We start from the raw sequence: 27,324 nt of genomic DNA on the forward strand, positions 1-27,324 counted from the left end.
GCAGCTTTATGTAGAGTTTAACAAATGATACAGAGAACCAGGGAACTAGCTGGGAACTGGATTGGCTGGCTATATGGATACTTGGGGCAGCTTGCTATTGGATAAGTATGCTGGGAAAAAGAATGTATAAAAGCCTGTGTAACTTCCTGCTCTGGGTACAGGATTTGAGATTCAAATCTCCCTGTACCTTTTTGAAGCTTCAAATAAACTTTTCTGCTTCTCCACCCCGTTGTGATTATTGGGTGTAGCACACCGGGTAACGAACCAACTTCAGCTGTTGTTTAGCCTCTTGGCACTGGGTGCCGGCAACAGCTTTTGGCATCCCTGGGTGGGCGACGAGGCTGCAATTTAGCCTTGCCCGGACCCCTCCTGGAGGTCGAGGATTGCAGCGAGAACCGACGCCCAGCGCGCACCGGTGAGTTCATCGGGGGCCTCGGAGGAGACACGATTTGATCGACCCCGGAGGACACAACGGTGCAACGCACTCATATAGTGGAGAAGCAGTTGTGGACAGCGGTGAAGAACCGGTCCCTTAGACGTGGGGGAGGAGCAGCTGCAGGCCACCGTGAAGAGCCGGTCCCTTGGATAAGATAGGAACCTTTTAAAATCCGGATTATATGCTCTGTTGGAACCTGGGGACGCCCAGAGTTACCCTGTAGATATGGGACAGGGACAGAGCTCAGAGGTTAGGGCACGGTGTACGCCCCTAGAGTGCATTCTAGCAAACTGGAAGGTATTTGGTGCGGATCCAATGATTAAGAGCCAATTAAAACGATTCTGTACAGTTGACTGGCCTCAATATCAACTAGAGGACCAGGAGTGGTGGCCACCAGGAGGGTCAATTAATTACAACACGATCCTCCAATTAGTTTTGTTTTGCCAGTGAATGGGTAAATGGAATGAATATTTGTATGCACAAGCGTTTATGGCTTTAAGAAATAGAAAAGAGCTGTAATTCTGCAAAGTTGTAATTTGACTCCGACTGGTTCGGTAGTAGCTAATGTTAGTCCCCAGACCCCCACCCCCACTGTAATGGCAGAGCCGGTGTCCCCTTCGGCCCCCACATCCCTACCTTATAAGGCTAGGATGCCTCGGGTTACAGAGATTGCCCCCTCGGTGGGACTCTATCCTTTGCTTACCGAGACTGTTGTGGCTTGCCCACGGGCAGACGGACGTCAGGCTACCACTATGCAAGTTTACACCCATGTGCCATTCAATCCAATAGACTTAGCAGCTTTTAAAACACAGGCTGGGGAATTCTCAACGAACCCAAGCAGGTTTATTTCAGTCTTTGAGGGGTGCCTCAGTAGTCACAAGCCGCTTGAGACGACTGTAATATCCTCCTGAGAACCCTGTTGTCTGAGGTGGAGAGGGATCAGGTTACAGTTAAGGCAAGGGGAGCGTCAGCTTTCAAGCGAAAAAAAAAAAGAAAGGAAGCTATCTGTCAAGTTCCTCGCCAAGTAATTGTAAGCGGCTCAGGACATTTCTGGGTATGGCAGGCTTTTGCAGGATATGGATCCCAGAGTTTGGACTGTGGGCTAAACCCCTGTACGACTGTGTAAAAGGAGCGGATCATGACCCCTTCTATTGGACTCCAAAGGCTGACAGGGCATTTAAAATCCTGAAAAGAAAATTGATGGAAGCCCCGGCTCTGGACCTGCCAGATCTCTCTAAGCCGTTTCAGTTGTATGTACATGAATGAAGGGGGGTGGCCCTAGGAGTGCTCACACAGCTGTTAGGAGCATGGAGACATCCCGTGGCTTATTTTTCTAAGCAATTGGATCAGGTTGCAAAGGGTTGGCCGGCATGTTTACGGGCGGTCGCAGCTACTGCCCTAGTGCTTGAGGAAGCGGAGAAGCTAACATTGGGAGGGGTTATGCAAATCTATACTCCGCATATGGTCCGAGCCTTATTGGATGCAAAGGGAGGGCTTTGGCTCACCCAGGCTCGGATTGCTCGGTACCAGGCTAAGCTGTTAGAGAACTCTGAAGTCACCTTACAGCCTTGCCCCTCCCTTAACCCAGCCACCCTCTTGCCAGAAACAGAGGAACAGAAACATGACTGTTTAGAGATCATAGATGTCCAGTACTCCAGCCGTCCGGATTTAAAGGATGTACCCCTCCCAAATGCAGATTATGAGCAGTACACTGATGGTAGCAGTACTGTAATAGATGGGCAAAGGAGGGCGGGTTATGCTGCTGTGACCCTCCATGACACTGTGGAAGCTGAAGGTTTGCCTGCTGGGACCTCTGCCCAGCTTGCTGAACTAATAGCCCTGACCCGTGCACTTGAACTGTCAAAAAGAAAGCGGGTCAACATTTTTACTGATTCAAAGTATGCTTTTGGTGTGCTGCATGCTCATGCTGGCCTATGGAAGCAAAGGGGAATGCTGACAGCCCAAGGCTCCCCAGTCAAGTACGGGCCCCAAATCCTCCGGCTCCTAGAAGCCGTACAACTCCCCTCGGAAGTGGCGGTGGTACACTGTAAAGCCCATCAAAGGGAGGATCAAGATGTGGCCAGAGGTAACACCCGGGCAAATAGAAAAGCTAAGCATGCTGCCACCCTGCCATCCCCTCAGGCTGAGAACGCCCATACGCATGCCCTTATCCCATCAGTAGGGGAGCTTCCAACCCCTCAGTACTCTGGGGAGGAGAGACAGCTAACTGACAAACTCGGTCTCCGGAAAAAGGAGGGATGGCTCCATTCCCCAGAAGGGAAAATCCTCTTACTAAAGGGCCTAATCCAGCCAGTGCTGCAGAAACTACATCAAACCACTCATGCTGGCAGGGAAGCACTTATCCAGCTAATGGGAAAATACTTTATCACTTCCGGACTCCGACCCCTGGCTGCCCAGGTACAGGCGGACTGCTTAGTCTGCCAAAAGAATAACCCCCGACCGGGACATCCTGTGCCACCAGCTGCCCTAGAACCCACTCCGGGCCCTGGACAAGTGTGGCAAATAGACTTTACCGAGTTTCCCCGGACCCAAGGGTTCAAATATCTCCTTGTTATAGTGGATCGGTTCAGCGGATGGCCAGAAGCCTTCCCATTCCGTAACTGCACTGCCAGGACAGTGGCCCTCAAGTTTGTTAAGGAGATCATTCCTCGCTTTGGACTCCCCCTGTGGATGGAATCTGACAATGGGACACCCTTCACGTCAAAAATCATTCAAAGCATCTCACATGCCTTACAGATCCCCTGGAAACTCCATACGCCCTGGAGACCGCAAGCCAGTGGGGTAGTGGAGCGTACCAATCAGACCCTTAAACGGCATCTCTCAAAAGTGTGCCAAGAAGCCTCACTGCGATGGCCTGATGCTTTGCCCCTCGTCCTACTCCGTATCCGCGTTCTCCCAAAGGGTAGATTAGGGCTCAGTCCCTTTGAAATTATGTTTGGAAGGGCATGGCCTATGAATGGCACCCCGGTTCTGTCAGGGGAATGGGAGTTGGGTAATGTTTTTTTGTCACAGTATATGTGTTCCCTGTCTGCTGGTCTCTTGTCTCTTCACAGGTATACCAAGGATTCCCAGCCTCTCCCCTTGGACTCTCCCGTTCACTCCTTACAGCCCGGTGACTCTGTGCTTGTTCGCACCTGGAAAGACGAGCCTCTCCAGGAAAAGTGGAAAGGACCCTATACCGTCCTGCTGATCTCCCATACAGCGGCAAAGATTGAGGGTCACAAGAACTGGATCCATCACTCTCGTCTGAAGGCAGTAACCGCCCCCTCGTCAGCAGAACAGTGGACCGTCCAACCTGCTGACTCCTCAGCTAGTGACGATCTCGGGCTAAAGCTACTGTTTAAAAGACACAAATAGCGGGCACCTTAATGCTAAAATGGGCCCACCCAGGTATTGGAGATCCTGGGTTGGGAAGACTCTGGTCATAATTAATTGGGTAACATTGTTATTCTCTGTATTGGTATTTCCAAACTGTGCATATCGGGAGCATAACTCCTTTGTTTTGCTTGCGCACCATGTTGCTAATTTAACAAACCAGACTGATTGCTGGGTATGTGCTCCAACTCCACTATCCCCCAAAACGGGAATGCCCCTTGACATGCTGCCCTTGACCCTAGCAGAATTAGCCACCACCAAAGAGCAGGAAAGAACGGACTCACCGTTCTGGAACAAGACCTCTTTACAGCAAGCCACCTATCAGGACCAGGAGTATTCAGTTGCAGTACTCACTGAGGGAGTGTTATGTTTTACCCAAAACCAATCTGATCCCTATGGGCATCCTGTGGGAAAGAGCTCCTGTGTTATTACACAGTGGGCTGATGGGTATTGGATAAAGACCAAAAGGGGAAGCCAGCAGTGTGGGTGTAATGGTTCCTCCCCTTTTAGGAAAACTCTTACAAATAATCGTACCACAAAAGAAAAGTTTGGAAATATAACTTGCCGTCCAGTTAATATCTCCAATGTAGCAAGCCAATGGTGGGTTTGTAGTGGCCCCTATGGCGAGTGTAATTTGAACGACACAATTAGAAATGCCCCCACTTGTACCCAATCAAAAAAATAAGATGCCCCCTTAGGGGCATATAAATTGTTGAAAAAAGCCGCCAAAGCAGCCTTAAATATCCCAGGAATCCCCTTAAGAAACAGTCCTTACTGGGCCCTACAGGGTCACTATTTTGTATGTGGCCGAAAGGCTTACAAGGTGCTGCCAGCCAACTGGACAGGTAGCTGTTATATAGCTCATGGAGTTCCTCATCTTTCCATAACTGCCACACTGCCCAAAGGAAAGATTAGAAATGCCCGAGACACCTCTGTTGAGTCACGAGAAAAGACCCTGCGGCGACTGACTACGGCATTGGAGGGCAAGATGAAGAATCCCCTCACAACCGAGAAGCTTGTAGGGTGCTCTGTACTGGGAATAGCGCCACTGTTTACCGGACCAGCCATGGCATGCATAGGCCGCTATACTATAAGGCTGCAGATGGTACTTGAGAAGGTGGCCTTAGAGTTAGAGGACTCGGACTCAGTTAGTGATTTAGGGTCAGCAGTAAAAACATTAAATAAAGAGGTACAGCAGCTCAGGACGTTTTCCCTCCAAAACAGGCTGGCTTTGGACTATCTCTTGGCATCCCAAGGAGGGGTTTGTGCCCTCGTGGCGCCCCGATGGTGTGTATATGTAAATGATAGCAGTTATGAGATCTATGAAAAGGTGGTACAGGCTGAGGCCCATGCCCGAGCCGGAGCACAGGTTGCCTATACTGCCCCAGAGAACGATTGGTTGCAAACCTTGTTTTCAGGCTGGGGTTTGTCGTCTTGGCTTGGTGGTTTATTTAGCCTGCTATTGAAAATTCTCTTTCCTGTATTGCTTGTATTACTGGTATTATGCTGTGCGGTATCATATGTCAGGGCCCTTTTGCAAAAGTTAATAAGTCATTCTCTTCAGGGCTATCACAAAGTGCTTATGCAAAGTCCTATTGTAAAGAAATAAGTAGCCCAAGTGAGAAAACTCAGAGCCAAGGCTGTTGAGTGTTCTCAAAGAGGGGAGTTGTTGGGGACACTGGGGCATGGCCGCTAGGTAACTCGAGGGGATGGAAGACCACGAGTGGCGATGAAGCCCCCTCGCACTAGGCCCAGGTGTCCTTGGCCCCCCCTCCCGCCTGGAGGCACTTGCAGCAGCTCTGGGTACTAGGCCCAAGTGTCCTTGGCCCCCCCTGCCTGGAGGCACACACAGCAGTTATGCTGAGAACCTGCAACAATATGCTGCAGAGTCAGACTGCCTGAAACTAAGCAAGGCCACACAGGGCAGATATGGAAGAACAATGCTGAATAAAGCAGCTTTATGTAGAGTTTAACAAATGATGCAGAGAATCATGGAACTAGCTGGGAACTGGATTGGCTGGCTATATGGATACTTGGGGCAGCTTGCTATTGGATAAGTATGTTGGGAAAAAGGATGTATAAAAGCCTGTGTAACTTCCTGCTCTGTGTACAGGATTTGAGATTCAAATCTCCCTGTACCTATTTGAAGCTTCAAATAAACTTTTCTGCTTCTCCACCCCATTGTGATTACTGGGTGTAGCACACCGGGAAACGAACCACTCAAGCTGTTGTTCAGCCTCTCGGCACTGGGTGCCAGCAACAGCCTGATGCCAGGACAGTCCCCCTGAACTCTGGAGAGGACTAGAGGTGCCTTAGGACACCTGCCATGCAGCTGCTGGAGAGTCAGCAGGAGACATTGGGTGAGGACTGGAGCCCCCCAGGGCAGAGGCCATTCAGGAGACCCAGCGTGGGGGGAATCAGGCCTGGGATTCTCTGCAGCGGCTGCTCCCACACAGCCTTGGAGAGAGGAGCTGCGAAACCCCCACAAAGCGCTGCCCTGGCACAGAGCTCTGTAGCACTGGGACCCCGTACGCGTGAGCCGCAATCCAGCAGGGCCTTGCGCCAGCCCCACCCTCTCCCATTGCCCCGCTCTGGGAGGCCAGAGCACAGTTCACAATTTAGCACGGACCAGCTGCAAGGATCCTGGCGGGCCCTGGTAAGGTTGGAGCAGCATTTTCAATGTTGGGGAAAAGCGAGATCTGTGCAATAGGCAACGTAGCTCCATCTGGGCACCAGCCAGTTCCTGTTCCCCAGAGGGCTCCCACTGAACCAGGGACAAAGGGGGCAGGAGGTGGAAAGGGAAGGTGCCATCCTGGGACCCAGGAGACCCATGTTCATTTCCCAGCTCTGCCACAGATGCTCTGTTTATCTTCGAGCTAGTCCCTTATTCTCTCTCTGCAGCGGTTCCCTGTCTGTACAGTGGGGGTAGCAGCCAGGCCCTGCCCTGCAGGGGGCAGTTAGAATAAATGCAATCGAGGTTGGGCAGTGCTCGGATGCCAGGGGGATGAGGGCCAGGATGGTGCCTAAGACAGACCGAAAGCAAGGGGGAGCTACAGAGCCGGTGGTGAGAGGGGTTTGGCCTTTGACAATCTGCTCTGAGTGCCTGGGCTGCCAGACCCCAGGCAGCCACTGGCATTGCCAGACCTCCCTGATCTATGGTGCTGCTGCTCTCCCTGCTTCTAGGAGTCACTGCCTCTCCCCGGGCCGAGAACCCCGCAGCAATCATCTCCTGGGGCTGCTGTGGCTCTGAGCGTTAGCAAGGCCTGGGACACAGTACAGGGGCGGGGGAGGGGGGGCTGCTATTAAAGCAGCTTCTGCGTCATTGCAGCGGTGGGAGAGGAAGCAGAGACGGGACCGTTTTCCATCCCGTGGCAGAGCACCCGGCAGCTTGAGAAAGTGGAAAGAGCCGCTCAGGTGGGCTGGGAGCCAGGGGTGCGGAGAGTTCATGAATCCCCGTTCTGCACTGTCATGAGAAGGAGGAACCGGGATGGAAGTGATCCTCCCACTCGGGGATCCAGAGACCCCCTGGCTCCAATAGCATGGACGCAGGGAGGGGCTCTGGCCTGGGGTCTGCAGGAGCTGGGACTAGAGGAGCCCACAGGTCCCTTCCGGCCTAACGTCTGTGACTGTGGGGAGCGGTGTTGGATCATATTAAAGAAGTTCTATATTAAAATCACAAATGAGTTTGATTCCCAATAGTTTAAAGTCCAGGGTATTACTAATTAAGAGGTCTCTTGGTTTTTGGTGCTGTTTCTCTCCCTCTATGTGTGAAACCTGCAAGCTGCTAATTGTGTTCGTACATTCTAAGACTGAGTCTGTTCTCAAAGCAATTCACAGAGAGAGAGACTCAAAGCAATACTCGAACAACAGAAACAGCACCCAGAGACTCCCCGCCCTTTTGTTGTATTAACAATTGTGATTAAAATAGAGATAGAGGATGTATGTGGATGGATGCTTGGTGTGGATAATAACTGAATGATCAGGGAGGTGCCAGCCTAAGAATCCAGTGTCCATCCGCTGAAGAAGGCGTCAAGTGGAAATAACTAGAGGACCCCCGGAGGGCAGACTGGAATCCACCCAACAGCCTCAAGAAAGGGAGAACCAAAGAACAAGATAACATCTAGCAGCTCGGAGCCCTCAGGAATGTGCTATCTGCTGATTGATTCAGCAACAGCATGATGAAGGAATTCCCATAGACTGGCATAGGAAGAAATTCCTATAAAAATAGACTCTAAAAAGTGAGAACTTTGGGGTCTGATTCTGCAAACCAACTTCCAGGAGCATCAGATGACCATCTGACAAGGCCCTGCTCTCTCCTCATGTCCAGGCCACCTGGCCAGTGGCTTGGCATGAGCAACTCTAAGGCTGGTAACTATGATAACAACCTTGCAGAACCTGTGTGTGTGTATTTGTATGAATGAATGTGTGACTAAATATGAGATTGAATGGAATGTTATAGCTATAACTAAGTGCTTACTATGATTCTTTCTGTATTCACAATAAATGTGGTATTTTGCCTTTTTCGCTTTCATGAGATCCTGTTGGTTTTTATTTTATTGGTATAACAGCGGAATGTCCCTCCCATGACCCCGGTGGGGAAGGACAGGCTCTAAAGCCTTGGCGAGGCCAGAGCAAGTCTGGGCTGGGGCATCCCATGGCTGGGGAGTCACACATTGGCTGGTCTGTGACTCGCCTGCCCATTGTGACACGCCCCTGCTGGCTGGCACAGCCTCATCCCCTCACTGCCAGGCTTGGCTCTGGCAGAGCAAGAGCTGGCAGGTGCCGCTGGGGAACGCTGAGCCAGCAGTTCCAGCTCCGCCACCGGCAGCAGAAAGTGGGTGGCCCATTTACGCGCAGGCTTCTGCCCACTCCTGACTCCAGGTAGGAGAATCTTCTATTGCCCACCTCTGCTTTTCCATTGCATCGCCAACCACACCGAGCCTTCCCCGAGCTCCTGGCTGGACGGCGCACGTCTGCCAAGTGCCCCGGTGCCGGCCGTCTAGCCTGGTGCCAGTGAGGAAGTGGGCACCGGCATGCACACAGGAGTGACCCCTTGGCGGCTCCACAGAAGGGGTGGCACCAGTCGAGCCCGGAGGGGACGGAGACAAGGAGGAGGGTTTAGCAGGGCTGGTGGCACGGCACGGGAAGGCGGCACAGGTGGTTAGATGAGGCATTGGGCTGGGACCCAGGAGAGCTGTGTTCAGTTCCCCGCTCCTCTGTAAGTCTTCTGCATGAAATCAGGTGAGTCCCCGCCGCTCTGGGCCTCAGCTAACAAGGGAGAGCACGTCCCTGCTCTGCGGAGCGGGCGTTGAGAGCCTAAATACCACAACACCCGTGTGCTAAACCACTGGCATGATGGGGCCAGGTAAGTGCCCAGACACTGAGGTTGCCGGGGGAACAGGCATTCTCCGGTTGCCTGGAGCCATTGTTCCATTCACCAGGACAGTCCGATGCCAGGACAGTCCCCCTGAGCTCTGGAGAGGACTAGAGGTGCCTTAGGACGCCTGCCGTGCAGCTGGTGCAGAGTCAGCAGGAGACACTGGGTGAGGAATGGAGCCCCCCAGGGCAGGGGCCATTCAGGAGACCCAGCGTGGGGGGAATCAGGCCTGGGATTCTCTGCAGCGGCTGCTCCCACACAGGCCTTGGAGAGAGGAGCTGTGAAACCCCCACAAAGCGCTGCCCCGGCACAGAGCTCTGTAGTACTGGGACCCCGTACGCGTGAGCCGTAATCCAGCAGGGCCTTGCACCAGCCCCACCCTCTCCCATTGCCCCGCTCTGGGAGGCCAGAGCACAGTTCACAATTTAGCACGGACCAGCTGCAAGGATCCTGGCGGGCCCTGGTATGGTTGGAGCAGCATTTTCAATGTTCGGGAAAAGCGAGATCTGTGCAATAGGCAACGTAGCTCCATCTGGGCACCAGCCAGTTCCTGTGCCCCAGAGAGCTCCCACAGCTCCCACTGAACCAGGGACGAAGGGGGCAGGAGGTTGAAAGAGAAGGTGCCATCCTGGAACCCAGGAGACCCATGTTTATTTCCCAGCTCTGCCACAGATGCTCTGTTTGTCTTTGAGCAAGTCCCTTCTTCCCTCTGTGCTGTAGTTCCCTGTCTGTGCAGTGGGGGTAGCTGCCAGACCCTGCCCTGAAGGGGGCAGTTAGAATAAATGCAATGGGCAGTGTTCAGATGCCAGGGGGATGAGGGCCAGGATGGTGCCTAAGACCGACCGAAAGCAAGGGGGAGCTACAGAGCCGGTGGTGAGAGGGGTTTGGCCTTTGACAGTCTGCTCTGAGTGCCTGGGTGCCAGACCCCAGGCAGCCACTGGCATTGCCAGACCTCCCTGATCTACGGTGCTGCTGCTTTCCCTGCTTCTAGGAGTCACTGCCTCCCCCTGGCCGAGACCCCCGTGTCATGGAGTCCCCGGGCGACGCTCTGGAACTGCTCCCTACGAAGTCAGTCAGGACTCTGGGGAAGTCTCCTTTCTGTGAACAGCCTGTCCGCAGGGCAAAGAGCTCACACAGCTTCCACCTTCCTGGGTCTGACCTCTGAGCATTCAGCATCCTCTGCTCCTCCGTGAGCTTCCCACAGCGAGCCCGTCCAGGCAGGCTCCTGGGGAAGCCGGAGGGTCCTGCACCCCAGCTCCGCAGTCAGACGTGACTCTCAGCCAGCCAGTAAAACAGAAGGTTTATTAGACGACAGGAACATGGTCTAACACAGAGCATGTAGGTGCAGAGAACAGGACCCCTCAGCTGAGTCCATTTTGGGAGGTAGTGAGCCAGACAACCATGTCTGTACTTCACTCCATGTCCCCAGCCAGCCTCAACTGAAACTCTCTCCAGCCCCTCCTCCTCTGGGCTTTGTCCCTTTCCCGGGCCAGGAGGTCACCTGATTCCTTTTTTCTCCAACCCTTTTAGCTCTCACCTTGTAGGGGGGAAGGGCCAGGCCATCAGCACCCAGGAAATAGGGTGTCGGCCATTCTCTGTGTCCAGACCCCTGCACATACCTGCCCTCTAGGGCTCTGCAAAGATCATACACCCTTACGCCACCACCTAGATACTTAAGAACTGCATAGGGGAAACTGAGGCACCCCCACACTATTCGGAGGAAACATTAAGAACAGTCCCACTTCGTCACATCCCACAGCAATCATCTCCTGGGGCTGTCATGGCACTGAGCATTAGCAAGGTCTGAGACTCAGTTGGGTGGGAGGAGGAGGCTGCTATTAAAGCAGCTTCTGCGTCGTTGCAGCGGTGGGAGAGGAAGCAGAGATGGGACCATTTTACACCCTATGGCCAAAGCACCCGGCAGCTTGGGAAAGTGGAAAGAGCCTCCCATGTGGGCTGGGAGCTATGGGTGGGGAGAGTTCATGAATCCCCGTTCTGCACTGTTACGAGAAGGAGGAACCGGGATGGAACTGATTCTCCCACTCGGGGACCAGAGACCCCCTGGCTCCAATAGCATGGATGCAGGGAGGGGCTCTGTCCTGGGGTCTGCAGGAGCTGGGACTAGAGGAGCCCAGCGGTCCCTTCCGGCCTAACGTCTGTGACTGTGGGGAGCGGAAGTTCCCTGCCATGGCCCCGGTGGGGAAGGACAGGCTCTAAAGCCTTGGCGAGGCCAGAGCAAGTCTGGGCTGGGGCATCCCATGGCTGGGGAGTCACACATTGGCTGGTCTGTGACTCGCCTGCCCATTGTGACACGCCCCTGCTGGCTGGGACAGCCTCATCCCCTCACTGCCAGGCTTGGCTCTGGCAGAGCGAGAGCTGGCAGGTGCCCCTGGGGAACGCTGAGCCAGCAGATCCAGCTCCGCCACCGGCAGCAGAAAGTGGGTGGCCCATTTACGCACAGGTTTCTACCCACTCCTGACTCCAGGTAGGAGAATCTTCTATTGCCCACCTCTGCTTTTCCACTGCATCGCCAACCACACCGAGCCTTCCCCGAGCTCCTGGCTGGGCGGTGCATGTCTGCCAAGCGCCCCGGTGCCGGCTGTCTAGCCTGGTGCCAGTGAGGAAGTGGGCACCGGCATGCGCACAGGAGGGAGCCCGGGGCGGCTCGACAGAAGGGGTCGCACCAGTTGAGCCCAGAGGGGACGGAGACAAGGAGGAGGGTTTGGCAGGGCTGGTGGCACGGCACGGGAAGGCGGCACAGGAGGTTAGATGAGGCATTGGGCTGGGACCCAGGAGAGCTGTGTTCAGTTCCCCGCTCCTCTGTAAGTCTTCTGCATGAGATCAAATGAGTCCCCGCCGCCCCTGGCCTCAGCTAACGAGGGAGAGCAAGTCCTTGCTCTGCGGGGGGGTTGAGAGCCTAAATACCACAACACCCGTGTGCTCAGCCACTGGCATGGTGGGGCCAGGTAAGTGCCCAGACCGGGAGGTAGCTGGTGGCCCTGCCCCTCGTCCTACTCCAGCCCTGCTCTCGCTCCAGCCTCGCTCCACCCACGCCCCGGCCTCCTCAGTCCAGCTCCAACCACGAAGCCTGACCACCTCCAGCACCCTTGCGGACACCATCACTTCCAGAGGGAATGGCACTGAGGTTGCCGGGGGAACAGGCATTCTCCGTCTGCCCGGAGCTATTGTTCCATTCACCAGGACAGTCCGATGCCAGGACAGTCCCCCTGAGCTCTGGAGAGGACTAGGGGTGCCTTAGGACGCCTGCCGTGCAGCTGCTGCAGAGTCAGCAGTTGACACTGGGTGAGGAATGGAGCCCCCCAGGGCAGGGGCCATTCAGGAGACCCAGCGTGGGGGGAATCAGGCCTGGGATTCTCTGCAGCGGCTGCTCCCACACAGGCCTTGGAGAGACGAGCTGCGAAATCGCCACAAAGCTCTGCCCCGGCACAGCCTGCCTGCCTGCTGCTCTCCCGCCTTCTGCTCCTTCCCCTTCACGGTGGGGTCAGAGCAACTCCTGCTGCTCACTAGCCCGTCCCCGGCACCCCACCACGCTTCCCTCCCCCACCTGGGACCTGCCACGGCCCCAATATTCCTGGGGGAAGGGATCAGGGTAATTTCCCTGGGCAGGAAGAATCCTGAGTGGTTGGATGCAGCCTGTCTGCTGGGCAGTTTGTGATCCAGCAGAAGGAGAGGCGGGAGTGACCCGGGGGAGGCCGTTTGGCCTGCGGGATGGGCCTGGGAGTCCGGAGACCTGGGTTCTAATCCTGCCTGTACTGCTGACTGCCTGGGTGACTTTGAGCACATCCATTGGCTTGTTTCCCTGCTGGCAGCTGTAGGCACTGGTGGAACGGCCATACGTGGACTGGCCCTGATGCTGAACGGGGCAGTCGCCTCTCACCTCTCACAAGCAATGCCTTGTCCTGGCTTCTTGCAGGATGGCTGAGGAAGTCCGCAAGGTCCCCTTGAAGCCCATCCGTGCCTGGGAGGAGACGAGACCTCCTCGAAGGAAGAGTCCGCGGAAGAGCCCACAGCAGCAGCAGGAGCTGTGTGTGCCTCAGCCCTTCCATGCTGGTGAGTGGGTGCCTCCTGGGTGGGCGGAGGGGCTGCAAAAATGGCCGGGGCCATGGCCCTGCATTGCGGTGGGGCTTGGCCCCTGGGGGTTGGGGTTGCAAGACCAGGGTGTCAGTGGCGGGAGAAGACTCCATCACCTTTGTACAACTCTGGGCTGCCATGAGATGGAGAGACAGGGAAACCCAGGCAGGGGGGAATGGCCCCTCCTGCTGGCAGCAGCTGCAGCCCCGACATCTGATCGGGGCATTAGGGGCGGCAGCAGAAGCATCAGGTGGAGACTGACTGAATTGCCCACCCCGATCCGTCACACACAGGGTCAGAAGATGTTTTCCACCAGTCGAAGGGGATGCTCTGTGCACGGTGGGTTGTTAAGCCTAGGATTGCAGGGCGCCGGCCAAAGCATGAGATACCCCCTGATGTTGCAGCCCCATCTGCTGGCTCCTTTGCAGGGGGGTGACGCATGGAACAGCACAGGGCATTTGGGTGGGGGGGTTGATGATGGGAGCCCAGGGCTTGCCCAGGTTACACCCCGTGGCTGTCAATGGCAGGAGAGGCAGTCAGAGGAAGCAGAACGGGCAGGCCCTGGGTCCCCGTATCCCGCGCAGACTGGGTAGCTCCTCCCTCTCCCGCAGCAGGGAGCAGAGCGATTCACTGCCAGTCCCTCTGCCCCCTCCAGCAATGGCCCGGAGAACGGGGACACCACTCAGAGCCTGACATCATGCCTCCTTCCAGGTGTGGTGCTGCATGCTGGGTGCGGGCAGGGAAGTGGGGTGGCCGCTGGGAACCAGGGCTCTGACTGGATCTTTGCTGGGCTGAGCAGCAAAGAGTTGGGGAAACCAGGGATGGCTGTGCCAGACCCTGTTGTGCATCGGGGCTGCTACCCTGCTGGGGTGGGAGCGGGGGGCAAGGGTTTCTGCTAAGATCTCTGTCACCCAGCCTGCAGCTTGGCAGCCCCAGGTATGACCACTGCTCTGTCTTTGATCAGATTCACCATCACCTAGGAATGCCTCCTGTTTTATGGGGCCAGACTCGCAGGAGAAAGAGACCCTAGACTACATCAACACCTTTCTCAAGGGCAATGAACTGGTACCAAGAGCCCTCCTCTGATGTCTCAGCTACTGCCCTGTCCACATGCAGTATCCGTCCTTCTCCGGATGAGGCATGGATTTTAAGGCCAGACGGGACCACTGTGACCTCCTGTATAACACAGGCCAGAGACCTGCCCCCAAATAATTCCTGTTTAAACTAGAGCATCTTAAAAACATCCTCTCTTGAGTTACAAAAGGCACGCACCATGCCCCTTGCCCACTGGATTTGGCCAGTCCCCAGCATGATGGGTTGCCCCCCTTTGAGGCCTGATGTACTGGCTTATCACTGAGCCCGCCTGTTCTGCCAGCCTGGGCCCCTGTTACCTTGTCTTGTTGGGCTCGGCTCACAAGCCTCTTCCAGCCATACACACAGGCAGGGCCACACCCAGCTGCAGAAAGACACAGACACTGAGATCAGCTCTGGGAAGACTCAGTTGAAGGGCCTTGTCCCAGTTCTCTGGTGCCCACCTCCTTTGGAGTACGGACCCAAAGGTTTTATGACATTCGCCCCCTCCCTCGATGTCGAGAGAGGTATGAACAACTCTTTGCCCCTCCTCCCAGTTACTAATTTATACTACAAACTGGGTTGTGGTATAAACAAGAAACAAGATGATTAACTACAAGAGGTAGATTTTATGCGGTTAGAAGAGATAGCAAACAGAACAAAGCAGATTACCCTAGTAAATAAAGAAAACACACAAACGAAGCTTTATACACCAGATAGATAGGATATCCATTAACAAATTCTCCCCGAGTGATAAACAGGTTGGCAGATTCTTAAGGCAGAAGCTGCCTTGGTTTTGCAGCTTGGATTTCCCAGGTTTTCTTGCACAGGCTAGGAATCTCTCTCTCTAGCCTAGGACCATCACTTCTCATGGTTCAATCTTTGTCTCTCAGGTGTTTCCAGGTATCTTATTGCAGGGAGTCTGAGGTCCCGTCCCGTTCCCCCTGCGATTTTATTGTTCCCCTTTTATCTTCTCTTCCCACCTGCTGGATAACTCTTTTGCTGTGACCTGGATCCAACAGGTCCCGTTGTGTTGCGTTATCTCGGGGAGGTTTCTATTGCACACAGTTCCTGGGGTAGCCCTAATGCTTGTGCATTTCCTCCAGGAGCCAGTGTTTGGCTTTTTTGCTGTTCTACCTGAAAGGCTGTTTTGAACCTCACAGTGTTTTTCAGGAACACATACACAGCTGAACTTCAGAACGTCACATACAATGATAGCACATGCAATCCAATGAGACATTAATGTCTAGCAGATAAAGACTTTTAGACTGATACCTTACAAGACATACTTGGTACCAAACATATCCTCTTTATATGACCGTGGCGAATATTGGGGTGTCAGGGTGTCACACCCAGATGTTCCTCCCACTCTATCAAGGCCCCCAGTAAGACTGTCTGGATGCTTAGCCCCCATGTTGCAGTTCCTCTTTGGACACCTACCCCGTGAGATCTGCTCCCTCTCTGGTCTGGTTTCACACAGAGCTGCCCTGCCCGCCCCACATAGTCTCTCCTGTTGGGAGATGAATGGCCTTCTGCCCTTCGGCATATCAAAGCCTGAGCAGCGCTGGGGGGAAGCTTTCTGACATCTCTCCCACTGGCAGCTCCTTTCTACGCTGACCTTCCTGTTTTTGTCTAATCTCTGCGGGGCATAGGAGGAGGCCAAGAAACTTGAATTCTTGGATCGTGTCATCACCATCAGCAGGGCCGCCCTCACGAGGCACCCAGAACAAAACCTGGCAGCTTTTCTCTGCAAAGCCCTCCTTGTGGAGAAGATAAAGGTGAGTAAAACACACACTCGGGCTATGTTACTTGGCGGGTTTAGTGATTGGCCTGGAGAGCTCTGCAGATTTGTCTACCTTCAACTGCCAATTGCTGGATCGTGTTGGACGTTTGTCTGTTAGACTGAAGAGCCCATTATCAAGCATTTGCTCCCTGTGTAGACTTACAGACTGTCATCAAGGCACCCTGTAACCTTCTCTTTGTGAAGCTGAACTGATTGATTTCTGGAGTCTCTCACTATAAGGCATGTTTCCCAGTCCTTCAGTCACTCTTGTGGCTCTTCTCTGACCCCTCTCCAATTTATCAACATTCTCCTTGAATTGTGGGCACCAGACCTGGACAGAGGATCCCAGCAGAGGTCGCACCACTGCCAAATACCGAGGGAAAATAACCTCTCTAACAACTGGAGATTGCCCTGTTTGCACAGCCCAGGATGGCATAAGCCCTTTTGGCCCCAGCCTCGCACTGGGCGCTCCTGTGCAGCTGATTACCATAACTGCCAAGTCTTTTCCAGAGTCACCGTTTCCCAGGTTAGAGACCCCATGCTGTGAGTGTGGCCTGCGTTCTTTGTTCCTGAACATGTCACTGTATTGAAACATAGGTATTTCCCTTGCACCCAGCTTCCCAAGTCACCAGGTCGCTCTGTATATACCAGTCTCCCTGCACAGAGCCCCAGCACTCCGCAGTCAGTGCCCACTAGGGAACTAGCAACAAATCTGCTCCGTAGATTTGGAAAGTCTTTGCTCTGTGGTGCTGCAGAAAGCTTTCCGGAGCTTACCTCCCTTCCCTGAACGTGGGACATCGTGTGCTCGTGGGTGGTCCAGTGGGCTGGGGCTCAGTTCCTCAATGAGACCTTTGGGCAAAGCACTTCCCCCTCTGTGCCTCAGTTTCCCTCCCATGCCTTGTCTCATCCAGTTAGCTCGTGAGTTCTCTGGGGCAGGGACTGGCTCTCACCGTGTGTGTGCAGCACCTGACACAAGGAGCCTGATCTCAGGTGGAGTCCCTGGGCGCTAATGCTGATGGAGCCTTTGCAGTGCACTGGTGCGTGACGCTGGGGCACTGACCACAGGCCCTGCACTGCGCTCCCCAGCTGGAGCCCCGCACACCGTCAAGCCCACAGCAGGACGACCTGTCTGCCGAGGCCACGTGTTGCAGGCCCTGCGCTTTGCTCCCCAGTCGGAGCCTTACGGGAGCTCGGAGCCCGACTGGCACTTCCCCACATTGTCTCCCCAGGAGCTGATTGATCTTGAGTCCGTCGACTCCCTGACCAGCGGGGTGCGTCAGCAAGCGATGCTCGCCATCATGGAGCTGAGGTACCCGGCCTGCCCGCCCAGCCCCAGCTAGTGCTGTGTGCAGCCAGACACGCCAGCCTCTTGGCATGGCCAGTTCTCCAGGGCATTGCCCCCTCTGCTCCTCCCCCGTCTTCCGATTCCCCCGGGCACGTGGCACCCGTGGGTTGGTGGTGGAGGATCCTTCGGTGCCTGGCGACCTCTCCAAGTGGCCGTGTGAAGATGTGGGGGAGGGAGCGAGGAGGTTGGACCGGTCCCCTCTGGGACCCGCAGGCGATGGCTCCGGGGGGAGAGGGGCAGTTGGGCACTGCCGGAGCAGAGCCACCGGAGTCGCCGCCAGCTCTGCCAGCTGCATCCCTCCGGCAGCTCAGTGACTCCCTGTGGCTCAGAGGCTGGGCAGGCTGAGCCCTGGCACGTGGCACAGCCTGCGCCATGGGGGGCTCTCTCTCAGTGCCGCTGGCGACCTGCTCTCAGCTTCCCAGAAGCCTGCCCATCATGTCCTGGGAGCCTGAGGCCAACATCAGTGCATCAGTCTCGCCTCAGCCCTCCAATCCGCGCGTGTCTCTTCTCTTAGGAAAGTGAAGCCACTGCTGCGGGGAATGGAGCTATCCAGCCTGCTCACCGTCTGCTTCTCCAGCGTCTTCTCCCTGCCTCCAGCAGAGACCAACCCGGGCGTGGAGGCTGCTCCATACAACAACGTAAGCCCCAAACTAGCCATGAGGAGCCGCCCCAAACCGAGGGGGAATCCTGCAAGTCGCTCGTGTCCCTGGGTTACCTGGCGCTGGCATAAGAGTGTAATGATCACAGCTCCTTGGCAGCGCTTCAGCTGAGGACCGGCAATTAGTGGGGAACAGACACTCCCTTCACAAGCACATTCATCCCCAGTGCATGGCTGGGGGCACAGGCCTAAGATCGGCTGCTTGAGATGCACACAGGCCAGGGGAAGTGAAGCTTGGCTGGAAATCTCCCCTCCCCCTCAAATGCGGAGTCCTTCCTGGCTCTTCTCATGCGTTAGACTGTGTGCAGTGGCCTCCCTGGGGACAGCAAAAGCGGGTGGGGTCCTGTTGCCAGGAGGAGTTTGCAGTAGGTCCCCTGCGGGTACAAGTGAGTGGGTGAGCTGGAATAGCAGGGGCTGCCATGGCCTGGGACGTGTCACACGCCAGGGCATTGGTTCGTCGCCTGGCTGGGTAACGCCAATTGCTGTGGTTTCTCCTCTGTGGAGGCATGGGGGCAGGAAGGGGATGAGTCCTGTAGCTGGGGTGGGGCTCTGGGACCAAGGCTCCATTTAATCCCAAGCATGGGACACCCCCGTGCCTTCTGCTCCTCAGAGTACGTTCTAGACAAAGGTTCTTGGGCTGGAGGACCAAGTGCCCCCGCTATATCTGAAAAAGTCTGCATGGCATGGGGGTGGAGGAAGGCAGGATCTGCCGTGTTCTCCACTGAGCCTCATCTGAGCCCGGGATTCATTTGTGTTCACCATGGGCCCCACCAATACTGGCCAGAGCCCAGAGCTAGATTCCCCCAACGTTCTAGTTCTGGGGCCACAGGAAGTCGATTCTGTGGGTGGTTTGTGCTCCAAAAAGAGGGAAATGTCCTCAGCAGATATTCAGTCTTCTCGATCCCAGGGCTTGGGAAGAGGGAATCACAGAAGTGCAGGGCTGGAAGAGATCTCAAGAGGTCATCTACTCCACCCCCTGCACTGAGGCAGGGCCAAGCATTCCTCGACCGTCCCTGAGAAGTGTTTGTTCAGCCTGTTTTTTTAAAACATCCATGATGGGGAGTCCACCACCTCCCTAGGTCACCTGTTCCAGTGCCTAGCCACCCTTAGACTTTTTCCAAATATTTAACCTCAATCTCCCTTGCTGCAGATTAAGCCCATTACTTCTTGTCCTACCTTCAGAGGACGTGGAGAACAATTAGTCACCATCCTCTGTGAAACAGCCCTTAACGTATTGGAAGAGTGTTAGGAGGTGCCCCCTCCGTCTTCTCAAGACGAAACATGCCCAAGTCATTCACTCTTTCTTCATAGGTCAGGTTTTCTAAACCTCTGATCATTTTTGTCGCTGTCCTCTGGACGGGCCCCAGTTTGTTCACATCTTTCTTAAAGCGGGGTGCCAAGAACTGGACACAGTGCTCCAAGCTAATACACCTCAGAATGACATTTCCCTCTTTCACAACAGCATCACACTCTTGATTCCTATTCAGTGTGAGATTCACGCTAACCCCCAGATCCTTTTCTGCAGTCCTGCCACCTAGCCGGTTATCCCTCACTTTGTTTTTATGCATTTGAGTTTTCCTTCCTAAGTGCGTTACGTCACATTGGTTTTGACTGAATTTCATCTTGTTGACTTCAGACCAACTCTCCAATTTGGCAAGCTCATTCTGAAGTCTAATCTGTCCTCCAAAGTGCTTGTAATTCTCCCCAGCTTGGTGTCATCCGCCAACTTGACAAGCATACTCTCCTCTCTGTTAACCAAGTTCTTCATGAAAATATTGAGCAGTACTGGACCCAGGCACACCCCTGGGGGACCCCACTTCAGACACCCTCCTAGTTTGCCAGCGAGTCAGTGATAACTCCTCTTTGAGGATTGCCTTTCCATCAGTTGTGTGCCCACTTTAGAGTAGTCTCATCTGGATCATATTGGCTTAGTTTGCTTATGAGAATGTCTTGTGGAACTGTGTCAAAAGCCTTATGAAACTTCATATACATCATCATATACTGCCTCCCTCCATCCACTAGGCAAGTAACCCGGTCAAAGAAGGAAGTTAGATTTGTTTGGCATGGTTTGTTGTGGACAAATCCATGGTGCTATTCCTTATCACCCTATTTTCTCCTCTAGGTTCTTACAAACTCTTTAATAATTTGTTCAATAATCTTTCTGGGTACCAAAGATAGGCTGACAGGTGGATAATTCCGTGGGGCCTCCTTGTTCCCCTTTCTGAAGATAGGCTCTGTGGCTGCCCTTCTCCAGTCCTCTGGGACCTTCAGCCCTCCTAAAGGTTCAGAGATTGCTTTGTCTAGCTCCATCTCGTGTGAATATCATGAGGCTCTGCCAACTTGAATACATCTAACTGACCTAAATTGTCTATTATCTGTTCTCTCCCTACTCTGGCCTGTATTTCTTCCCCCTTGTTGTTAATATTGTGGTCATCATCTAGTCGCCATTAACCTTTTTAGTGAAAACTGAAGCAAAAAAGGCATTAAACACCTTGGCTTTGTCTGTATCATCCATTATTTGCTCTGCTTCCCTGCTGAGTTTGGCCCCACACTTTCCTTTGTCTTTCTCCTAATGCATTTACAGAGCTGCTTCTCTTTGCCTTTTATGTCCCTTGCCAGTTAGAACTCATTTTTGCCTTAGCCTTTCTGATTTTCACTCTATGTGCTTGTGCTATTTTTTGGTCCTTCTCCTTCGCAATTTGTCCCAATCTGTTTCTCTCAGGTCCTGCTCCCCTGGACCACATCCAAGGAGGTGCATGTGCGGCTGAGGGCAGTGGGAAGAATCACCTGGCTGACCAAATTCATCTCCGGTCAACACAAATTCAAGGTGAGCAGCCTGTGACTCTGGCCATCTCCTAACTGCACTGAGCAGGCTCGTGGTACAGCGCTCCCTGGCAGGGAAAACCTGGGCCTGGAATAGTAACTCAGCAAGATCCTCGGTAGGAGTCCAATCTAATGAGCCCTGATGTGGACAGGTCTGTCCTCTGACTCCAGTGGGCCTTGGGTGGAGCCCCATCATTCTATCTCCAAGGACTCTCCCCGCTGTTCCCCTAGGACCAAAGTCTGCTCCGCAGGGTCAGCGGATTTACACAGGATCGCCTTGAGAGCACCCTCTGAACCCAGGTGTCTCTTCACCCCCTTTGTCAGTTGCCCCCGGGACGCTTTGGCATCAGCTCCTGCCAGGCTGCCAGATGAAGACCCCCTGCTCTGGGTGCTCAGGGCCATTGAGCTGCTGCAGCTGCTCCATCCCCCCTGTGGCAGGGCCTCCCCTCCGGCAGCTGGAGGGGGGCGCTTGGATGATATGCCCCCAGAGGCTGGGGCAGCAGAAGAGAAGGAGGGAGGTGGGAGGGGACACAGTGAAAGGGATGGGAGGGGCCAAAGGAGCCAAAGCAATGGGGAGTGGGTCAGGGGAGGCTGTGTAGACCCCAAGAGACGAGGGCAAGGTGCTTGGTGCGACGTGGGGAAGAGCAGGGAGTGAGCGCAGGGGCTGCAGGAGGGGCAAGGGAAGGTCTGGCAGGAGGGGGAGGCTAGAGGACAGGCTGCAGGAGAGAGCCGGCAGGAGAGAGCCGGCAGGCTGGGTGCGGCGCAGAAAGTGGGGGTTGTGGGGAGCTCCAGGATGGAGTGAGAGAGGCGCAATGCAGAGAAGAGGAGTCCAAGGTGACCTCACGCTCCTGGACCTGAGGTCAGTGGAGGGAGGGGGATGGGAGAAGGGGCTGGGATTAGGAGCTTGCCCTTGAGATGGAGACTGGACGTTAGTTCATTCCTTACCCAGGTCCCCACTCGAGGGCAACGTTTGCTGACTTTGCTACCCAGACTTCCCGTCCCTGCTGAGCTTCCCTCAGTCCCTGGTGATGGGTCCCATGACTCCTCCTGCTCTCATTGTCCCCAGTCTCTCTGCGCTGGGCTCTGCCTCCCCCGGTTCTAGACCGTTGCTAGTGCAATGCTGGGGGACATGCTGCACTGGGCCTGCAGGGGCGAGTGACTCCCCTTGCTCCCCTTGTGACCACTTTCCTTACAATGTGTATGAAAATCAAGGTGGGCCATTTCCAGCACAAATCCAGGTTTTCTCACCCCCCCCCCCCAAAAAAAAAAAAAACCACACACACACACAAACTCACTCTCCTCCTGGTAATAGCTTATCCAAAGTGACCACTCTCCCTACAATGTGCATGATAATCAAGGTGGGCCATTTCCAGCACAAATCCAGGTTTTCTCACCTCCCCACCCCCATACATACACAAACTCACTCTCCTGCTGGTAATAGCTCATCCAAACTGACCATTCTCCTTACAATGTGTATGATTATCAAGGTGGGCCATTTCCAGCATAAATCCAAGTTTAACCAGAACGTCTGGGGGCGGGGGGGGGATGGGTAGGAAAAAACAAGGGGAAATAGGCTACCTTGCATAATGACTTAGCCACTCCCAGTCTCTATTTAAGCCTAAATTAATAGTATCCAATTTGCAAATGAATTCCAATTCAGCAGTTTCTCGCTGGAGTCTGGATTTGAAGTTTTTTTGTTGTAAGATAGCGACCTTCATGTCTGTAATTGCGTGACCAGAGAGATTGAAGTGTTCTCCGACTGGTTTATGAATGTTATAATTCTTGACATCTGATTTGTGTCCATTTATTCTTTTACGTAGAGACTGTCCAGTTTGACCAATGTACCTGGCAGAGGGGCATTGCTGGCACATGATGGCATATATCACATTGGTGGATGTGCAGGTGAACGAGCCTCTGATAGTGTGGCTGATGTTATTAGGCCCTGTGATGGTGTCCCCTGAATAGATATGTGGGCACAGTTGGCAACGGGCTTTGTTGCAAGGATAGGTTCCTGGGTTAGTGGTTCTGTTGTGTGGTATGTGGTTGTTGGTGAGTATTTGCTTCAGGTTGGGGGGCTGTCTGTAGGCAAGGACTGGCCTGTCTCCCAAGATTTGTGAGAGTGTTGGGTCATCCTTCAGGATAGGTTGTAGATCCTTAATAATGCATTGGAGGGGTTTTAGTTGGGGGCTGAAGGTGACGGCTAGTGGCGTTCTGTTATTTTCTTTGTTAGGCCTGTCCTGTAGTAGGTGACTTCTGGGATCTCTTCTGGCTCTATCAATCTGTTTCTTCACTTCTGCAGGTGGGTATTGTAGTTGTAAGAATGCTTGATAGAGATCTTGTAGGTGTTTGTCTCTGTCTGAGGGGTTGGAGGAAATGCAGTTGTATCGCAGAGCTTGGCTGTAGACGATGGATCGTGTGGTGTGGTCAGGGTGAAAACTGGAGGCATGTAGGTAGGAATAGCGGTCAGTAGGTTTCCGGTATAGGGTGGTGTTTATGTGACCATTGTTTATTAGCACTGTAGTGTCCAGGAAGTGGATCACTTGTGTGGACTGGACCAGGCTGAGGTTGATGGTGGGATGGAAATTGTTGAAATCATGGTGGAATTCCTCAAGGGGTTCTTTTCCATGGGTCCAGATGATGAAGATGTCATCAATATAGCGCAAGTAGAGTAGGGGCGTTCGGGGACGAGAGCTGAGGAAGCGTTGTTCTAAATCAGCCATAAAAATGTTGGCATACTGTGGGGCCATGCGGGTACCCATAGCAGTGCCGCTGATCTGAAGGTATACATTCTCCCCAAATGTAAAATAGTTATGGATAAGGACAAAGTCACAAAGTTCAGCCACCAGGTTAGCCGTGACATTATCGGGGATAGTGTTCTTGACGGCTTGTAGTCCATCTTTGTGTGGAATGTTGGTGTAGAGGGCTTACACATTGTAAGGAGAGTGATCACTTTAGATAAGCTATTACCAGCAGGAGAGTGGGATGGGAGGAGGTGTTGTTTCATGGTCTCTGTGTATATAATGTCTTCTGCAGTTTCCACAGTATGCATCCAATGAAGTGAGCTGTAGCTCATGAAAGCTTATGCTCAGATAAATTGGTTAGTCTCTAAGGTGCCACAAGTACTCCTTTTCTTTTTGAGTGAATGGGGTTCATTGTGACTTCTTGCCTGTGTCTGGGGGCTCCCCCAGCTATGAAGGGCAGTGGGGATGTTTAGTGAGGGTTGGTGGTTGTTCCTGCTAGTCCCCTGCCTCCCGCCTCCCAGCCTGCTGCCTTCTTGTCGCGGGCTGAGAGGTACAGCGCTGGCTTGCTCTGCCAGGGCTTTTCAGAGCACCATGGCTCTGACCTCCATTTCCTTTCTTTCAATCTTAGTCCTCAAAGGCTTCCAGCAGGACAGCAAGTCCTCTGTCAGGTGCCTGGCTTTGCAGACCATGCTGATCCTCAAGGCCTGCAAGAAACACCGTCCAGCCCGCGCCAGCCTACGGACACTCTTGCACAGGATGAGACTGATGCATACAAGGGAGAACCCAGTCATTGAAGTTGCCCAGCTGCCCCAGTAAAAGCCAGCCTCCCTACTCTCGGGGTTTGGTGCACCAGAGCCCGCCTGGAGCAGGGTGGAACACATCATGCCGCACCATGGCTTTCTCCCCATTGGCCGCCTGCCCTGCCCAGCCACGTGAGTAGTTAACCGCTCAATAGCTTTTATCACCATGTACTTTTTGACAGGTTTCCATGCCCCATGTAGAGTTTACGTCCCGCCCTCCGTCCCCGTTTCCGGTCGTGTACATTTTTGGCACCATCAGCCCTTTTGAACATTTCTTTTGTATTATTTTTCTGTGTTTAGCTGGGGGAAGGTTGCATGCTTGTGCTACAGTCAGGCAGGCAGAGCAGCAGAAGGTCCATTTGCCTGGCCCTTGATCAGGGCGGGGCAGCAACCAAGTAGGCTGCCACTCCTGACGGTGGGGTGGCGGGGATAGGGGAACCCAGGTCCTCCCGCTCCACTGCGTCCCCGCCCAAGGCCCTAACAGCGTGCTGTGTTTTGACATATTTCGAGAAAAAGTATGAACGAGTAGAAAGAGAGGCTGTAGGGGGTTCGCGGCTCCCTCCCCATCCGTCTGGGCGGGTGACCACGCCCCTCGCTACGATACTTCCGGGGTACCTTGGTTCAGGGGAAATAGCTCAGTGTTCATGGTTCTGGCCTGCAGTCAGGCCGACCAACAGTAGAGAGTCTGTTTGCGCGGGGCCCTCATTCAGGGCAGGGCTGCTGTCGAGTAGGGGCTCTGGCCTACAGTCAGGCAGGCAGAGCAGCAGAAGGTCCATTTGCCTGGCCCTTGATCAGGGCGGGGCAGCAATCAAGTAGGGGGGCTCTGGCCTACAGTCCGGCAGAGCCGTCGCCGTCTAGGGGAGGTTAGCTCTCTGGTGGGAGAGTCAGCACAACCGTCTGACGTCCTGAATCAGGCGGGTGCCAGAGCAATCAGGCCTCCTGACAACCAAGTGGGGAGGCTGCTACTCCTGACGGTGGGGTGGCGGTGGTAGGGGAACCCAGGCCCTCTCGCTCCACTGCGTCCCATCCCAGGGCCCTAACAGCCGTGGAGCAGTCCGTTACTGCGTCAGTGGGGAAAATCCGACAGCAACACACTGGCCGGCTTGTAGTCAATAACACAGCTGAACCCAATTCGGCTGCCCTGGGCTCCTTGCTACACGCCCATTCCATGTGTACATGGGTTCATGGGTGGCAGGTCTGTAGATATTTTGGTGGTGCCCAGAACCCGCCCCTACTTCGCCCCCCACCTGCCCAAGGCTCCGGGAGGCAGTTTGGGTAAGGAAGGACATCTGGGGTGCAGGCCCTAGGCTTAGGCAGAGTATTGGGGTGCAGGCTGCAGGCTCTGGGAGGGAGTTTGGGGATGGGAGGGGGTGCAGAGGGAGGGGGTGCGGGGCTGAGGGGTTTGGGAGGGGCTCAGGGCAAGAGTCAGGGTGTAGGGGGTGAGGGTTCTGTTTGGGGCTGGGAGGTTTGGGGGGTTAGAGAGGCTCAAGGCTGGGGCAGAGGGTTGGAATGTAGGGAGATGAGGGCTCTGTCAAGTCTGGAGATGAGGGGTTTGTGGTGTTGGAAGGGGCTCAGGGCTGGGGCAGAGGGTTGGGGTATGGGGGGATGAGGGCTCTGTCTTGGGCTGGAAGAGAGGGGTTTGTAGTGTTGGAGGGGGCTCAGTGCTGGGGCAGAGGTTTGGGGTATGGGGGGATGAGGGCTCTGTCTAGGGCTGGAGATGAGGGGTTTGTGGTGTTGGAGGGGGCTCAGGGCTGGGGCAGAGGGTTGGGGTGTGGGGGGATGAGGGCTGTGTCTAGGGCTGGAGATGAGGGGTTTTATGGTGTTGGAGGGGGCTCAGGGCTGGGGCAGAGGGTTGGGGTATGGGGGGATGAGGGCTCTGGCTAGGACTGGGGATAAGGTGTTTGGGGTGTTGGAGGGGCTCAGGGTGAGGGTTAAGGGTGAGGTGGAGAGGTGAAAGCTCTGGCTGGGGGTGTGGGCTCTGGGGTGGGGCAGGGCTGGGGATGAGTTTGGGGTGCAGGCAGGCTGCTCCGGGATAGGGGCCAGAGAGGAGGACTCCCCCCAGCCCTTTCCCTGCCGGCAACAGCGAGCTCTGGGGGAGGACAGTGAGTGGCAGCCCCACCAGCTTCTCAGTGTCCCTGGCATCTGGCAGCCCCTCTGGGTCTCTGTCAGGATAGCGCTCTCGGTTAGGTCTGTGCTTCCACAGCGGGGAAGAGAAGTGCTGCTCATCTGACAGCTCTCTCCCTTCTGAGCTGGAGGCCCAGCCTTTTATAGTGCCGCTTCCTGCCCCGCCCCTCTGCTGCCATGGGTGTCCTGGTTCTGCCCACCAGGGGGTGTTCGCGGCTCCCTCCCAGGCTGCCAGGGCAGGAGACCACGCCCCCTCATGACAGAGAATTAAAGGAGTTTTAAAGGAAAGGAGTTTTAAAAAAAGAAAGATTGCTTAGCCTTAGAAGAAAAAAGGAAAGAAAGGTGATTTTAAATAGAAGGAAGAGGGGAAACTATAGAAAGCAACAAGAGAGAGGAGTGTGTTTTATAGATTAGTAAGAACGTGGTAAAAGGTTATTGTTGTTGGGACTAAAAAATAATAAGAGTAAAAAAATTGAAATCAATTTTAAAAAGCAAAGGCTCATTAAAGAAAAGAGGAAACTCTAAAGGAAGGTTGAGAAGGTCGGGTGAAAGAAATCACCCGGCCGAAAAATGAGCTAGAGATCCTGTGTCAGTGACACAAGGCTGTGTAAAGTACAGAAAACAGAAAGAGAGAGAAAGATCCTTTTTTGTTACTAAGCAGAACACAGAGCTGTGCAA

Source organism: Lepidochelys kempii, chromosome 23, assembly GCF_965140265.1.
Source record: "Lepidochelys kempii isolate rLepKem1 chromosome 23, rLepKem1.hap2, whole genome shotgun sequence".
Classification (NCBI taxonomy): domain Eukaryota; kingdom Metazoa; phylum Chordata; order Testudines; family Cheloniidae; genus Lepidochelys; species Lepidochelys kempii.